This window comes from Mesocricetus auratus, unplaced genomic scaffold, assembly GCF_017639785.1.
Source record: "Mesocricetus auratus isolate SY011 unplaced genomic scaffold, BCM_Maur_2.0 Super-Scaffold_100013, whole genome shotgun sequence".
Taxonomy (NCBI): domain Eukaryota; kingdom Metazoa; phylum Chordata; class Mammalia; order Rodentia; family Cricetidae; genus Mesocricetus; species Mesocricetus auratus.
The window spans coordinates 55,525,220-55,543,710 of record NW_024429196.1 but is presented as its reverse complement, the minus strand read 5'-3'; the positions used below and the strand labels follow the sequence as shown (position 1 = coordinate 55,543,710).

Below are 18,491 nucleotides of genomic sequence, written 5' to 3'. Positions count from 1 at the left end.
TTTTAGGGCCAGGGTGTGTTTCTTTCACTGGCCCTTATTTAAACCTTTTGGTTCTGATTTCAGGGCCAGTGAATTGAGTCTGGCATCATGATGTGTTTCTTTGGCTCTGGTCTCAGGGTCAGGGTGTGTTTCTTTGGCTCTGGTCTCGGGGTCAGGGCATGTTTCTTTGGCTCCGGTCTTAGGGTCAGGGCATGTTTCTTTGGCTCTGGTCTCGGGGTCAGGGTGTGTTTCTTTGGCTCCGGTCTTAGGGTCAGGGTGTGTTTCTTTGGCTCTGGTCTCGGGGTCAGGGTGTGTTTCTTTGGCTCTGGTCTCGGGGTCAGGGTGTGTTTCTTTGGCTCTGGTCTCGGGGTCAGGGTATGTGTCTTTGGCTAGCCCTTTTACCCTACAAAGTACTGATTCCTTCACACCTGACAGTCTACTGAGCCTTGTCTGTAACAAATGGGATGAGAGTTATGGCTGCCATCCTAATTCCCTTAAGAAGAAACTAAGGCTAAAGGGTGTTACATGTGCATGGTTTCAGAGTGGGCATGAAAACCAGGCAGTCTGACTCCAAGTCTCTAGCCATCCTAATAGAGTGCCTCATTCTTCCAGTAACAGCAAACAAGGAATATCGTCAACAGGCTCTCTTGCATTTATCAACAGTAGCATCACTCTCTCTGGAGTCTTCATGTCCTCCTCTTCCTTCACCCAGCACTGAAGGGTTGGCGACACTCCTCAGCAACTTTGTCTCTTCACGTATTCTTTCCAGTGAGTGACTATAAGACACGTAAGGGCATATGTGAACTCAGCAGAAATGGGTTCATTATTCCATTACTTCATAGTTTACAGAATGTGCAGTTGGCTCTCCATATTCATGGGTTCTCCATCTACAGATTTAAGCAGCCACAGACTGAAAACACCCAGAATTCAGTGATGCTTCTGTGCTGAATGGGCGTATCCTGTTATTCCTTATACCTCTGCCTGCATAACACTGACATTGTGTGTTATAAATGATCTCAGGGTGATTTAAAGTATATAAGAGGTGTACATGGGCTACTGAGGAGATGTAAGACATTTTATAGAAAAAAAAACTTGATCCACAGATCTTTGTATCCAAGAAGTTCCTAAGATTGGTTCCTTGAATAACAGCTATGAATGGAGCATCAGTACATGATGGCTTAACTGAGGGGACAAATCTGTAGAAAGAGACACTCTCCCCCATTCTCTGAGTGTTTTGTTTTGCTTAAACACTGGAACAATGCTAGAAGAGGTCCACTTGGCTTGGATCATGGGATGTAGCCCCACAGATACTGAAAGAGCCATTGCATGAAGAAGATATGGTTGTATTTCATGGAATTTTCAGGGTGGTCTGATGTCACCACATTCTGGGCATGCCCATATTCAGAGGCAAAAGAAATCAGTGTTGGTGATTTCCTGTAGGATGTACAAGTACCAGGTTAGGGGAGAATGTTCCTTGGCTTGAGGCAGGACAGTCCACACAAGTGACAGCTAGGGAGCAGGGTGACCAGATTACAGCCCAGGTTCTATTGGGATTCTTCAATGCACACTGTCTTGTGTCCTTAGGAAAAGACAATTAAAAAGAGTCTTTGCGAGGATAAAGACATGGCTTGATCATTAAGGATATTTGCTGCTCTTGTAAAGGAGGTGGGTTTGGTTCCCAGCACCTGCATGTGGCTTACAACCTTTGGAACTCCATGGAGTTTCAGGGGATCCAGGGCCACCTTCTGGCTTCTCTGAGTACCAGGCACACATACAGCACCCTTACATACATGCAGACGAAACACTCATACATGTAAAATAAAAATAAATAAACCTTTATAAAAGAGAAAAAGAATCTCCCTATAAGCTCTACACCCTCAGGTGGCTTAGTGTTCAAGCGACTTGTTCCATAAATTGTTTGCCTCTTTTTCCAAGTACTGCATATCTCATCCTTCCTACCCCTCAAGATTCTATGTTGGGTTTTCCGATCACAGCTCCTGTGTCTGTGGGCAACACTGGGGATGAGACTGGTTTTGTCATAACTACCTGACCAAGCCAGAGGAAAGACTAGATGTGCCCAGGCTGGACACATCCCGACACTGCCTCCATTGTCCCTGTGCATCCCCTTGGGTTCTAGAGCTTTTTACCAGCCTCAGCTGTCCCCTTGACCTGTGGCTGCATCCCACCAGCATTGGTGGGATGCTCAATAAGACCTTGCTTCTAGGCAGAATTGGAGGCTGCACTTGTTTGATGCTTACTTGCCTGAACACATGTGGCAGGGCTGTGGCAGTCACTGGGGATCTGTGAAGAGCCCATATGGAACTCCCTTCTTTGTTCCAAGTGTCTTGAGGGTTCCATGGGGGTAGACCCTACAGACCGGGGCAGGGCAAACAGTGGTCCCCAAGTGAAAAGAAGGAGGGTTCCTGGGGCAGTCAGTTCCTTCCCACAAACATGATGCTGATGGACTTTGTATCAGACGAGCAGGACATGCAGAACAGGCACATTCCAGCATGCTGGTGGCTCCTATTTCCCACCATTTGCGTGGAAGCTGGTCGGGCGTAGGGAAGGAGATAAGAAGGGTACAGGGATGAGTTAACACTGCATGAGAGGGCTGGGTCCCATGTATTGCTAATGTTCTTTGGGGCTAAATGAGTGTTCTTTGTTTACTCATTCAGCTCCTCCCAAGTCCTTCTCAACTCTCAGCTTCCCAGCTCTAAGTGTTTGGGGGTACAGCACAGCATTTAGGTGTACAGTTTGCTTGGTAGATGAATTGAGCTTCAACTGCATCAGAGGCTTCCCATCATTGCAGCTCCCTGGTGGAGTTCAGTGAGCCTAGACTGAATGTACTTTGCCAGGATGGAATTGTGAAATTCCTTCAAGCTTAAGCGTGGGAGAGTTATTTTAAATTCAAGGTGCTCCTCAAATTTTAATCATGTGTGAGTCACCTAGGGATGCTGACACAGTGCAGCTTCCAATTCAGTGTGCCTGGGGTGTGCCTGATAGGCTTGCACTGTTAACCAATTCTTGCAGAATAGCAAATCCACTGTCAGAAACCAAAGGAGTTTAGACTTAAGGCAGGACAGACTGACCACATAAACCTCAGTTCACACAGGATCCTAGTCTGAGATACATTCTGTCTCAACCAAAGCCCTGAACTCCCAATTTACATGCTGAGGTCAAAATAGACATCAGGGATAGTCACAGGGGAAGATCATGTGATAAACAGGGGAGATGCAATTTAAAAACCAATGGAGAGATTTCCATGGAAACCCAGTGTGCTGGACCCATGATGTTAGACTTTTAGCAGCAGAATCATACTGTGACTTCTGTTAGGCTCCCAGTCCATGGCACTTTGCCAGGACAGTCCTAGCTGACTAAATGCTGGAAGAAACGCACCCTCCCTTTAGCCTTGTATGCCTCATGGACTTCTACATTCTTCCACAAGATGGGAAGAATGACCAGACCAGGTGGGTTTTGGTGCTGAGAATGGAATCTAGGGCCACACACCACACCAGGAAAATGTGATGAGGTGTTTGAATTCCCATGATCCACAAAATAAATGTAAGCACCTTGTCTCTCAGGCCCTGAATTACTGCAAACAGGTGGGGGGCCTGGAGGGATAGAGAGAACTAAATTGTTCTACCTAGTCTCAAAAGGTGCCTGTTCCTAAGAAACAATACCCAAGGTTGACCTCTGACCTGCATGCATATACACCTGCATACACATGAACATGTAAACACATAAAAAGTCTGTACATATTACACATTTCTGTATTCATACACACATATATGTACATGCACACACATGTTCATGAATTGGGCAAATCCAAGCATATGGAATCTGTGGATGTGCAGGGCTGACTGCATGCTGTCTAGCACTAAACACATAACTCACACACTGGTGCTTAAAAGTGAAGATCAACATCTTCATTTTATGAGGTCTTCAAGGGGCATGAAGTCATCAGTCTAGATGGAGATTCTCCAAATCCAAGGATTTTACAACAAAGACGGCTTTACAATGTCTCAGCAAATTTATTTTCTATCTGTTCTTAAAATCAGAGCCAGAAGAGACAGAACTGAAAATAGTACTGTTAGCCACTTGCGGCTGCTGCACACCAGCATTGGAAAACGCTGCCACAATTTCAACATCTGCAGTCGCCAACTCCCCTGGCCTCTTCTAACACTGGATACATGAAGTGACTTGTAAAATGTCTCATTCTGACACTTGCTCTGCAAGGAATGTGGCTGTTCTTGACTGCTTTTTTTTCCTTGCAAGTGGTCAAGACACTAACCGCTTCCTCATGGGTCCCATTTGGAGGCAACTTGCAATGTGGTGTGGCTGTGTTAACTGTGAGAATCTCACAGTCAAAGAGATAAATAAAGAACTATTTTGTCAGACTTTCTGGGAGTGAGACGCCGAATCTGCATTTCAATCATCCCAGATTAATCTGAAGCTGAAAAACTGCTGCACACAGGAACATCTGATTTTGCTCCTGTGAGAGAAATTCTAAACACCACCTGGTGTGATGTGGTTATGCATTCCATGTGCTCACTGATCCCCAACCACAGCCTGTGAGGTACACAGCACACTCTTTCCACAGATGAAGGGATTGAGAGAGAGGATTAATCTAAGCCCCAAAGCATCCAGCAACGTGAGGCTTTGAAGTGGACTCCTTTGTTCCCACTTCAAAATCTCCAAGAGCTTTCTTCTTCGTATCTGAACCACATCTAGTTTTGGGGTATCTAGTCTCTTGCAGAGATATCTAGGAGAGGGTGGAGCCTAATTAGATTAACTAGGTCTTGCAGTTGCATAAGTTCATTTAAACTAAAGACAGTAATAGTGGTGGGTGGGCTGGTCTTGTTTGAATAAACCAGTCATGGTGGAGGTGTGAGGCTACTGAATAGAATATGCTGGTGGTGAGTGGCCCCTATATAACCCAGCCACAGAGGTGAAGGGAAGTAGAGTCAAGCCAACTGTGATAGAGTCTGGGTGGATAGATGAGAGCCGGACTTCCTGAACAGAGGAAGTAGCCTTTACAGAAATATCCCATGGAACCTCAGTCCCACCGTTAATAATGAAACTAGATGGAGAGCTGGTGAATGGCTTCTTCAGTCTGATGCTCTCCCAACTGAGCTATTTCAGTTGCGCTTGGTGAATGGCTTCTTTAAGCTTCATCAGCTTTTAAAGACTCAAGTAACAGCAAGGTCATGAAACTCTGGTGGGCATTTGTAGAGCGTGCTTATGATGCCTGAAACTTGGGCATCTTGGCAGTCCTGGTGGTACAACTGTTACCAAAGAAATCTGGCTTCCTTGTTGGGGTTCTTAGTCTCATTAATAAAAGAATTAAGAATGGACTCTGACAAGAGCTCCAGGATAATTTTAATCTGAATTTAAAAGAAAAGCTCTAAGGCAGGTGAGCTGTATATCTATCTCAGAAATACCCAGAGAAGGACAATGGAAATTCTTTCCTTCTGTTGACAGCTGGAGATAGCTAGGGAGCCTTCCATCAAGGATGAGCAAATGCATTTCAAAATGCAGGCTACCTGACAAGTCCTAGTGCTCTAAGCAGAACTGCAGCAGTAGACAGTTCCCAGGAAGTAGGAGCCACTTTTCCCAAGATGGGAACCTTATGTTCTCATGCTAAGCTTACCTTGATCATCTCAGGTACAGCCTTTGCCTTTGCTACAACAAAAAGCAAAACTGGCTTTCATCTTATCTGAATAAACCTCTGTCTAAACTCTAAGAAGTTGACAGCCAAGATACACAGAATATCTATTGGTGATGAGATGTTTTAGCCCCTTCCCAGAACATGAACCCTGTGGTTTTCTATGTCATGTTCTTATCATGTTCACATAAGAAGCATGTCAGAGACAGGGATGTATTAGATGCCATTGACTTATGCATGAAAGTTCTTGGAACAGGGGTGAGAGCAGAGGGATTGCTATCATTGATCCTCTAGCCTCAGTGGCCAGTCTTCAACTCATCAATGGATCCTGGAGGGAACCCAGGGAATAGGAACAACTTGGCTTTAGGATTTACTGATCTAGGATCACCTAAGGCTCACTGCCATCATTCAGATCCCCATGGCTTCACTGAGAAAGACCCAGGTTCTTTCTCCTGCCACAAACTACTTCCTCTATACAATAAGAAGCTGGGCAGCCTCCAGGGGTCAGAACTGGCCAGAGACTCCTGGGTTAGGGTAGCCTAGATCATACCAAGTTAAGGAGTCATTTGAGATGGGGCAACTCTTGGGAAGAATGTAGGGCAGAATCTTGGGAATGATAGTCCCCAGAGAAAGAAGGAAGTGTGGTGACAGAAGAAAAAAATCACAGATAGCCACAATAATGACCCAGGGCTTTCACAGGGTGCTACTGGAGAGCAGGCGACAGCTTGTGTGATTTCTCATGCCCAGTCAGCAAGAGACAGCAGCTGGTGGCAGGGCCAGCACCTGGCAGGAATGTGGGGGCATGTCGAAGTGAGGAAGCACAGAGGTCAGTCAGACAGGCAGCTCCATGTTAACTTCCCTCCTTTCTGCAGTGCACGCCGAGCTGGTAAGTTTCACTTAAATAACCCAAACTCCTTGTAGTAGTTATTTTTTTATCCACTGTGGTAAAACACTCGTGTGAAACAATGTAAGAAAGGGCTGTATGATTTCAAAAGGATTTCTGTTCAACATGGTGGTGAAGGTACAGCAGAAGCCCTGCGGCTGAGGTTTCTCCGTTGTGGCAAGTCAGGCAGCGGATATTGCAGCTGCAATCTGAGGCGGGTGTAACCTTAAAAAGGAACCAGCTAGTGACCTACTTGTCAGCAGGCAGGCCCTACCTCCACAGCCTTCCAAGTAGTCCCACAAACTGGTGACCCAGCATTCAAGAGAGGACGTTCAGGGGGCGGGCATCCCAGATTCAACCATATCCTCTGCCCTTTTCTCTTCAGCAATCACGTCAGTGCTCTGCTTTGAAACTGTCAGTACTTTACCTTCCTAGAGCAGTCTCTTGTGGCCACAACAAAACCGATGGTGGCAAAGGGGTACCGTGCAAATGTACACTCCAAGTTTTCTGTCAGAAGACTGAGGACTGAACTGGTTGGTGGTTCATCGGGTAGAGCACTTGCTACACAAGCATGAAGTAAGGTTGGTACCTAGTACTAATGTGTGACAGTTAATCTCAACTGTCAATTTGACGGGTTCTAGAATCACATAGGAGAAGGGCATCTGGACATGCCTGTAGGGAATTATCTTGGTTAGGTTATTTAAGGTGGGAAGAGCCAACTACTCAGGGTGACACTGTGTTCATGACTGGGATCCTGGACTGTAGGAAAAGGAAAGAGTGAACTGAGCACAGACATCCATTGCTGTCTGCTTTTTGACAGTGGATACAATGTAACCAACGGATTTCTAGCCTGGTGGATACAATGTAACCAACGGCTCCCAGTCTGGTGGACACAATGTAACCAATGACATCCTGTCTGGTGGATACAATGTAAACAACGGCTTCTAGCCTGGTGGATACAATGTAACCAACGGCTTCCAGTCTGGAGGATACAATGTAACCAATGGCATCCTGTCTGGTGGATACAATGTAAACAACGGCTTCTAGTCTGGTGGATACAATGTGATCAACTGCCTCCATGCCTGTGGATACAATGTGACCAACTGCTGCCAGTTCCTGCTGCTGTGATTTCCTGCAAAGATAGACTGTGACCTTGAACCTTTGTCCCCTTGAGTTACTTATTTCAGGGGTATTTTATCATAGCAGTTGGTAAAATATACCCCATAAATCTGCAGGCAGTAGCATGGGTTTCTATTCACAGCACACCTACAGTGGGATGGAAAGCTTGAGAAAGAAGAACCTCAGCTAGCCTAGCACATGTGATGATGAATAACAAAAGAGACCCTGTCTCAAGCTAGATGATAGGTCAAGATACCTCTGACATCTACATGTGCACCACAGCATGCACATGCCCACTCATGCATGCGCACACACACAAGCACAGGCACTCACATACACAAGCATGTACACACACAGGCACATGAACAAGATCAGAACATATATGGCCAGAGCATAGTAGTTCAAACAACAGGCACTTTACATTTAAATGATCACTGCTCTTTGCTGGCCAGTATATTGAGACCCCCATCTTTCAACTGGGGATACTGTCCTGTCTTTTGTGGGCTGAACTATGTACCTCTCCCCACAATTCATATATTGAATTCCTAGACCCTGACCACCCAGAATGTATTTGGAGATGGGGATTTACAAAGAGGAAATAATGGTAAAATGTTTTTAGGAGGAACCCTAACACTTTGACTGGGTATTAGGACACAGACATAGAGAAAGACCACATGAGGATGTGGGGAGATGGCCATTTACAAACCCAGGGTGGAGATCTTGGGAAAAACCAGCCCCAGCACATCTTGATCTCAGCCTTGCAGCCTCTTAATTGTGAGGAAAATAATTGTCTTTTAATTATCAAGCCTGTGGCATTTGTTACACAGTCTTAGCAGTCTCATACCCCCATAATATCACTGTACGGAGGATAAAAAAATACCTGTGTAAGAAGTTAGCTTTATCCCAGCATGACTGACTCACAGATTGACTCTTTTCTCATGCCAGGTCTTTTCACCCAGCCTTTTACATTCATGTGGATCTGGCCATGAGTCGAACTAAGACCCAGAATGAGTCACCCACAACAACCATATTGACCACCAGCATTCTGTACCTGAAACACTCAACTTAGAAAAAGGAAAGGTTTATCTGGGCTTAGAATTATGGAAGATTCTGTCTGTAATAAGTTCATCCTATTGTGTTTAGGCTTGTGACAGCACATCATGCCAGGAGCAAGTGGCAGAGCAAAGCCACGCCCCTCATGGCCAGGGAGCAAAGAGCATACCCCTGGTGACCTAAGACCTCCCACTAGGAGCCACCTCTTAAAGGCTCTACTACCACCCAATAGCACCACCTAGGAAAGCAAGTCACTTGACTTTTGGTCTAACCTGTAAGACAAGGACACTCAGCTTCCCTGCTTGCAGTCACCATCACTCCCATATCTTCAGTTACTATACTGGCATTAGAAGTTTATGTTTTCCCTATCAATTGACCTGGCCCTGCTAAAGGGTGTTAGACATTCCTAAAGTGAGTATTGGTTAAAGGAACAACCTCTTAACCCAGTTGTAGAAATCAGAATTTGAGCTGAACAAAGGAGTAGGGGGCAGTCCACTGAATCTCCAGTCCAGATTGCTCCTATGACACCAACAGTCTGGATATATGCTAGAAATAAAGATTGGACAACCTCAGCTGTGAGCCAGGTTCTGCAGTTACATGAAATTTGTCTTTATTCCTGCGTGATAAATTAAGCTTTCAGTAGAACTTAACTTCTATAATGTTCTTAGGTTTGAATTATCTGAGGCTAATAGAGAAACATTGCTACCACTGCCTGCACTCTTAGTAGATATAACTAATCAATAGTGTCCTCTCTAATAGTGGGCTCAGCCTTGTAGTTGCAAGTTCTCAGTATAGTACCATAAGGAGTCACTAGTAACCAGTTCTGTAATAGAGCTTCAAGGGGACACTTAGGAATATGAGCTAGGCTTCTACAGGAATTCTTCTCCTTTGTCACAAGAGGATCAAGACTGGGTGGTTAAGCCAGCTTTGGTCTCCTTACAATGCAACAGAGATGTTCTGGCCCTGGCCTGAACCAATTAAGGTGACTCATGCCTTTGCATTTTGTCTGTCTTAAGCCAATAATGAGTAGAGACGAACTCTTCATATTCCCCACTAACTCAGGAGACTGAATTTTGAGGTGGGGCCTGGCCTCTTTGTAGTGAGAGGACCATTGCAGAAATGAAAACAGGACATCTGCTCCAAGCCCATTGGTGCTGATAGGTGAATGCAACAACAGGACATTATCTGAAACCATTCTTGTCTTGCTGGAATGGAAAACAATCCCTCCATGTGCTACACATGCCTCACCATAACTTCTCAGTCTCTTGAAGTCCGGAAACAACCAGAATCCCTTTTCTCTTTCCTGAGTCCCTTGGAGCTACAAGGAACTACAAGGGGGAGCTCCAAGCTACCCCTCACCACAACTCAGTTTCCCAGAGTCTGGGGACCACCAGAGTCCCCTTTCTCTTCCCCAAGTCCCTTGGATCTATTTCTCTGGAAGGAGTTTTTCTCCCTCTAATTTCATCCTTACTCTACAAACATCCCAGTGGAGAAAGGCTGTCATTTCCAAAGGATTGCTTAGGCTTAAACATTCTTTTACCAAACCATCAGAAACTCTCCCTTGCTCCAGGTAGGTCCTAGAGATATGGGCACCCTGGGAATAGTCTTGGCTCCTTTCAAACCAATATTCATTAAGCAACAATCTAACATTTATTGAACAGAGGTAGCATTTTTCATTAAAAATGGTTGATATATTTTATTTATGTACCAAATTGGGGATTTATGGCATGTGTTTGTTAGCTGTCATGTTCCAAACCACACGATTTATTGGCAGCCCATGAACAACCTCAGCCACCTAAAATGTAGATAAACAAATTACACAGCTCCAATAAGCTGTGCTATCCTGCATCTTAGCTACCTCTGGTCGGGGTGTAGCATCTCTCAGCTGCTTACTCTGGAGAGTCAGAGGCTGGGCTGAAGTTTCATTCTTGTATCTCTGCAGCAGAGCAGTGGTCCCAGGCAGTTCTGGGGTTGTCCCTGGCATCTTAGACTTTCCACAGATGACAAAGACTTGGGGGACTTGGTCTCTGTTTCATAGAACCAGCAATGGGTAGATGGGCAGTGCATAGTTACCTTCTCATTGTTATGGTAGAAAACCCGACAAAAACAATTTAAGGAAGAGGGTTTATTTTAGCTTAGAATTTGAGGGGGTAGTCAATTACAGGGGAAAAGACATATGAGGTCATATCACATCTACAGGCAGATGGCAGAGGGAGATGAATGCACTTAGCTCACTGTCTCCTTTCTACCCTGTCGTATCCAGGCCATGGAATGGTGCCTCCCATATTTGGGATGGGTCTTCCCACCTCGATTAGCCCAATCTAGAAACTCTCACAGATGTGTCCAGATGTTTGTCTTGTGGGTGATTTTAGATCCTCTCCGTTGGCAATGAGTATTAACCATCACATATAAGAGGAAGATTACCATGCATGGGATAGGGATGTCTTATGTTATTTTATTAGGGAGAAATCACTTACATGAGAAACCAGATAACCGAGTGTCAGCACTACGATAGTCTCTGCTGCTCTCTGAGACCCGACCAGAGCCCCAAGAGCAAGAGACCTGCCTCCCCCCAGGTCTTTATCTCACATACACACCCGTGGCCATGCCCAAACAGGTGTGGTTGTAGCCACAGGTGCCTAGTAAGATCTCTCCCTACAATCACAGGCACACATCCCTGCCTGTGTCTATAGGTGGAGCTCCACTGATCACAGCATGTCATCTTTGACAGGTGTGGACTCTAAGTAAACATCCCTTTCTGAACAGAACCAGAATGGAAAGCTGCATTACTTGACCCCAGAATTTCATTTTATCCCTGTGATATCTCTGCATTGCTTTTGGAACAGTGCCCACCTGTTGTCTCTGGACCAATTTTGGAAGGACAATGGTTCATCTCCAAAGTTATCTCTTTTAGTTCCCTCCGATGGTAGCCTTTGTGATAGTTGGATGTGGCATGTCCCCAAAAGGCTGTGTGCTGAAGGCTTGTTTTCCAGCCTATGGCAGCACTGGGAGATGGTTGGAGGTTTAAGTGGTGAAGCTTATTGGAAAGAAGTTAGATGACTGGGCTTGCCCTGAAGCCAGATGTAAGTGTCCCAGAACATTCTTCACAGTCTTTGTTTAATGCTCTATTTTGTTTTCTTACTGTTTCCCAGTCACTGCGACCCAGGGTTATCTATAGGAACTGAATTGAGAGAATTGAGTGTGTGTGTGTGTGTGTGTGTGTGTGTGTGTGTGTGTGTGTCTGAGAGAGAGAGAGAGAGAGAGAGAGAGAGAGAGAGAGAGTATGATTTATTAGAGTGGCTTACAGGATTAGGTCTGGGTAGTCCAACCATGCCTGTCTCACATTGGAATGACAGAGAATCCAACAACTGTTCAGTAAAGAGGCAGGGTGTCTCACCAGCTCCAATCTGGCAATGAAGATCTCGAGGCCTCTTGGAGAGCTGCCCATATTCAGGCCACATTGAATCCTTAAGGAGTTATTTTAAAATCAGTAAGGAATGCCACAGCCACAGGACAGGTGGCCTTGTCAGCAGGAGTGGGAGCAACCAGGCAAAATGCAGTTTCTTCCATGCCCTTTTATCTGGGTTGCCATAGAAGGTGCTGTCCAGATTTAGGGTGGGTCTTTCTGCTTCAAGCACTCTGATCAAGAAAACACCACAGAGATGTCCAGCAGCTATGGTTTAATTAAATCCCAATGCTGTCAAATTAACAATCAAAATTAGCAATCACAGATGACTTATGGTAAACTCCCTATCAGTGACAGACTGCATTGCTATCAGCCTAAAGCCAGGGGCTCTGAAACTTCCAAAACCATGAACAAAACCAACCCTTTCCTCCTTTGTTTGTCTGAGGTATTTTGTCACAGCAACACAAAACTGCCTAGTTCCTTCCTCTTCAAGAACACGATGAGGGGAATCCTCTGCGGTGTCCTAATAGCAGAGAACACCCACACAGGCTTCCTTTACCTTCTCCTGCTGAGAGCCTCAAAACCACAGCACAAAACTGAGGACTGAACTCCAAGTTTGCAAGGTGCCCAAGTGCTTGAGATCTGACAGGCTTGGTTAGAGACGCTCTCAGTGCATAGTAACGAGAAAGTTGTCAGGCTAACACCATTTCTGGCATTTGAAGGAAGAACTCATGAGATTTTTTGTTATTTGAAGGTACTAGGCCAGGAGCTTTGTCTTCTTGTTGAAATGGCAAGGAGTAAAAAGAATTTTTTTTCTTCTTGTCACCCTTAATAAGTAGAACCTTACAGGGAACTTGCTATTATTATAATGAACTCAGCAAATCAGATCACTATTGGTGTGAGAGAGGAGCATACCAGTAAAGTGCTCTGCTCTTATTCACCATCGCCATCATCACAATTGCCACCATCATCACCATCATCTTCCTCATTACTGTCATCATCCCCTCATCATCAATATCACCGTGACAAGCACTATGACCACTACCATCAATAACATCACCACCACTACCACCATAATCATCTACACCACCACCATAACCAACATAACACTACCACCATCATCACCATCACACCCACCACCACCACCACCAACACCACCATCACCATCACAACTGCCACCATCACTACCACTGCCATCACCACCACCATCACCATCACCACCACCATCATCACAACTGCCATCATCACTACCACTGCCATCACCACCACCACCACACGTTCCTTACCATTTCCACCACCATCACATCATCCTCATGACACAGTTGTAAGAGTGAGAACTCTGTAAAGGCTCAGTCAGATTAACCAGTCATCCTCCTGCCTGATTTGGGGAATGCGAAGCTCTTAAATCAAAGAGAAACTCCTGGATCCCTTTATTTATGCAGTAAATGCACATGTTGTCACTTACGTTGGGCCTGAAGTTTTATGCTAACACTCTACAATAGTTACTCCTGAGAATCCCAGGAGCTTTCTCACTACTGCAGTCTGGAAAGGAAAGAGTAAGGAGAAGATGTGGCCAACACATTACTTCCCATGAGACCAAAGCTGCCCTCCGGGAGAGTATGTATTACATACTCTTTGAGTCAATTCACAAGAGAATAGAAAACCTATCGAGGGTTTGCATTTTAAGAAGCTACCAGGAGACAGGAGAAACTGGAACTGGGAGGTGGAACCAGTGAGGGAAGGGACGGAGCTTGAGGTCTAGAATGAGGGCCAAGTTTCAAGATAATAGTATCATTTGCCAAGAAGGAGAAACCAAAAACACTAGGAGGGAGTTTGGTGGCATAACAGGGACTTTTATAAAGTATTTGAAAGTGAGGTCAGGTGGAGTAGCCAGGGGTAAGGATCTGTCATTGTAAGAAATTTCAGCATGAAAATGTTATTAAAATTAAAGAAGCTCTTTGAAACACTCAGGTTAAAGGTATTGAAGGAGCAAGAGTGATTTTTGCATATTCTCATTGCCTCATCAGGCAGGCTTTCATGATGAGAAGAATGCTTTCCTCGTCTTTATTTTAATTGCCTCTCAAGCCTGTGCTAGCCTATTGCGGGCATGAGGAGACTAAGTGTCACAAGCACAGGATGTAGGATAACCTGTGAGGGGAGCTTTCTAAAGTCCTGGTACAGACCGCTGGAATGAAGAGATGGAGGAAGGTCTGTTCTACTGTGAATTCGCCAACCATTAACTGGTTAATTGAGGCAGAAAGACCATGAGAGCCGGAAGATGGGGAGTTCTGTGAACTGCTGTCTTCTGGACATGGCATAATTATTGCACTCATGATGTCACGGAAGCTGTGGTTACCTGCACAAGGCCTTGTGTATAAGATCAAGCCAGTCAAAGCTCCCAAATAAATGGATTAGATGATATCCAGATTCCATCTGATACTGAGGAGCTCCTGGCAGTTGATGTGCTGGGGAAGGGTTACTCATTCTTCTTTGGGGGTACAGTTACAGGTAGGTTTCCCACCCCCCCACTGGGTAGCCCCACACCCATGCAGCTCTGTTCGTTCTTAGTAGGCTATTAAGGAGGAAAGACATGAAGTTTTGAGGAGACTGCTGAGGGACATATGGGGACCCCATTTACTCAATAGGGAACGTATATGGTAATATTTCATTGTCTGCATGTACGAACTTCTAAAATAATAAAAAAGAAAGCAAAAATAAATAAAAACAAAGAAACAGCAACAGAAAAGCACTCTGTTTAAGCATGGTTTGAACACTTTATTTCTATCCAGAGCACCTGTGGCATTGGCAGTTTGCAGGATTTGATCCTAAGACAGACAAAATCCTGCCTCTGTAAAGTGAATTCTCCACCAGAATTTTTAGGGCAGTCAAAAAAAGGAGCAAGACAAAATAATCCTCAAAGAAAACCACTGTTGTTAAGAGAGGTTCCTTGAGAGGAGCCTTCCCGCCCGCCTGGTTCCAGATCCGCATCAGTCCCAAATAAACACACAAGACACTGTATTAATTATGAAGCTGTTGGCCTTGCTTCTTTCTTACTGGCTAGCTCTGACTTAAGTAATTACCCCATAATTGTTAATCTAAGTATGTCTCTCACCGGAGAGGTTTCCGGGCTTCCTACCCCAATGGCGTTACATCTCGACTCCCTGTGTTTCTCCTTCCCAGAATCCTCCTGGACTCCTAGCCCCACCTATCTAGATTCCTATTGGCCAGCAGTAATTTATTGACATATACACAGGACTTCCCCAACATCTCCTCTTTTCTGTTTAAACAAAAAGAAAGGTCTTAACTTTAACATAGTCAAATTGTATATAACAGAACAGTTATCAAGTAAGAACATAGTTACAATATTTTAGCAAGATTTAAAGAAAATATCATCTATCTCATTCTTGTGAGTCCAAAGTTCTATATGTAGCTTATCTCTTATCATAACTAAGGAAAACTATAATTATAACTATCTGTCTTCAACTCCATCAAAGACCACAGAAGGATAATATATAAACAGTAGGATTGACAGAGACATCTTACTGCCTGGATAGTCACTTGAAGTTCCTCTGTAACATTGGGGCATCCATCTACAGCCCATAGGCCACAATGTGTCTGGAACACTTCTCAGCAAAGCAGGAAATTTCAAACTGTCCATCTGCGCTGGCAGTCTGTCAGTCATTTTTCTTTGTCCTGTAGAAAGTCTCTTAGACTTTTCCATGAAGCAGGAACCCTGTAAGACTGAGTTCAGCAGTCACTTTCCTGTGGGTCCTGCATGTCCAGTTTATACAGCAACAGTCAGTCTAGGCAAGAGCAGTTTCTTGCCCAAATGGCTAATCTTGCCACATTGAAAGTAAACTCCATAATGAGTTTCTTCGATGCCCATCTTCCTCTCAGACGTAATTGGTGCTGCCAGGAGCAGACATTTCTCATTGTCAAGAAAAACCCTAAACCATTTTAAATGCCATTTTCTGAAGGTCTTTAAAAGGTTTGAAGACTGTCTATGTCAAATATATTTCTGTATATCTAGAAAACCTAACTTACCTAACTATAAATTCTGACTATTATAAGTAACTATCTATAATCTGTATTTAATTACGCATTACATTTTAAAAGATCAGTATAAGCACAATACTTAATCAAGAGGAGAAATATACATATCACAAAATTGACCTTGAATTTGTATCAATAAATGAAAAACCATACCAATACAAAGTATTCATTTCCATACCATAATCCCCTTTTTCCTTTAAGAATAGATTGGTTGTGATCATTAACCAATTATAAACAATCCCATTTAAATGAAAACAAAGGTTTATAAACAAGATGGGAATTAGGACGTCGCACATTCCAAACTACTTCCTGCTGGAAGGGGGGCGCTGTTCACACCATGGGGATCATGACAAAACTCAGAAACCTGTATAAGTCCATATTTTCGGGGTCTGTAAAGCTGCATCATCTTAGCTGTTTTGATTGTTGGAACACCTGGTCCACTGCTTCCGGGGGTCTTGGTTCGTCAAACCACAGAAGCCTGGAAGGAATCCTCAGCTTTTCATTTTCTGTAGAAACATAAGCAAAAACTCCTTTTCCGAGTAACATATCCTTATACTTAAATTTTGAAGTCAAGGCATTTTCAAAAGATAGAAGTTGGATTAATTCAGCAGCATTTATAATCAAGTGTACTTTAGTAGCAGTTCCTTCCTGAGCAAGCAAAAAACTGAAAAACACAATAGCGTGTAGTATCCAGACTCTCTGTGTATTTTCCATCTTTACGTGGCTTATTTATTTATCTATTATTACTTTATTTATTTTACTTTTATTTATTTTTCTTTGAGACAGGATTTCTCTTTGGAAATCTGCCTGCCTCTGCCTCTGGAGTAAATCCCACCGGCGTGCGCCACCACAACGCCGGCTTTTGTATTTATTTACCACTTTGACGTTTCATTTTCTCTCTCAATCTCACGTATATTTTAAAACACACTGTAAACCTTTAGAGGCTTTCCTTCATCCAAGTCTGACTTTACTGTAAATCTTTATGTTTTTCTGGCCACGTGTCTTATCTGTAAAACCACGGCAGTTTAAACTGCCGTTTCAAGATGGCGGGCGTAAGCGTGACTCCAGCTTACCGCCTCAGTCCATGCTGACATCCAGCAAAAGCTGCCACTTCCAGCTGTTCGTACACACCTTTTAATCGTTAGCAGAGTCTCTTAAAACAACCTTGCTGGTTTTTTTTTTTCTTTTTATGCCGAGTCAGGAAGACTCCGGTAAGTGAGCCGCATGAATCTTGGCTTGTCGATAGCAAAACAGAGCACACCTGAGAAAAATGCTGCTACCAAAAATCTGTGCTTCTCTCCGTTCTTCTGTTTCTAAAATTCCTTTAAAGCTTTTGTCATTCTGCGTGGAAATTCATGATCCCACTCCTGATCACCATTTTGTTAAGAGAAGCTTTTTCTTTGCTAGCCGCTTTGGTTTATCCCCCGCCAGCCGCCTGGGCTCTGCTGCATTGTAGCCCCCAAATAAACACACAGGAGGCTATATTAATTGTGAAGCTGTTGGCCTTGCTTGTTTCTTACTGGCTAGCTCTGACTTAAGTAATTATCCCATAATTGTTAATCTAAGTATGTCTCTTACCGGAGAGGTTTCCGGGCTTCCTACCCCAACTGTAACTTCAGGGAACATGGACACTTCCTTTAAGACAGTCTTCAGAAAGCGAGTTCTCCCTCTTCAGGAGGCCGCAGCAGTGGAGGAGCCAGTGAAACAGCTTCTCCTGTTGGTCTGACGCATGGAACAAATCATCAGTTGTGTGTAATTCACACCCTGTGGGTTCAACACCAGTGTCTTGGTCTTGACCTGCTTAAGTGTTTATTGTCATTATGACTTGCCTCACTGCCTCAAGGTATGGGGCAAGTATGTACTGGGAGCTCCTTCCTCAGAGTGAAATGGAATAAAGTGATGTCAGAACCTGTGCTGTAGCACCTTGCTGTCCCAGAGGCCCTGTGGAGCTGTGGCAGTCTTATTCTTGTTCTCTCAGGCTTGTAAGTTCTCAGTCAAAGAGGCTGAGCTTGACATTTTACATCCATCATGTCCTTGGGCCAGCACAGCGCCATCTATCCCCAGTAAATGCATGGCATGGAAGATCTGTCACATCAGCACAGCGAGGAAATGCATCTACTAGGACACCTATTAAAAGTGCACAAGAAAACGAGATAGAGCCTCAGATCTGGTATTCAGAGTCCCCGTCCTCCCTTCTCTACTCCTCTTTTTACTTAATTATGTGTGACCATCCTTTCCAGAAACCATAAGTCTCACTCAGTGAAATGATTAGTTTTCAGTACTACCCTGTATGCTTTGTGGCAATGGACTCTATTAAAATGACAGGTATGTCC

At 44.2% G+C, this 18,491-nt stretch overlaps 1 long non-coding RNA gene across 1 annotated transcript; it reads right to left on the bottom strand.

Annotated features, from left to right (window-relative positions):
• Nucleotides 1–3,877: 3,877 nt before the first annotated feature.
• On the bottom strand, nucleotides 3,878–7,186 carry LOC121143598. Its single transcript, XR_005880850.1, has 2 exons — nucleotides 6,955–7,186; nucleotides 3,878–6,752 (listed from the first exon to the last, which is right to left on the bottom strand). It is a non-coding gene; the product is annotated as an uncharacterized LOC121143598 (long non-coding RNA).
• Nucleotides 7,187–18,491: the final 11,305 nt, after the last annotated feature.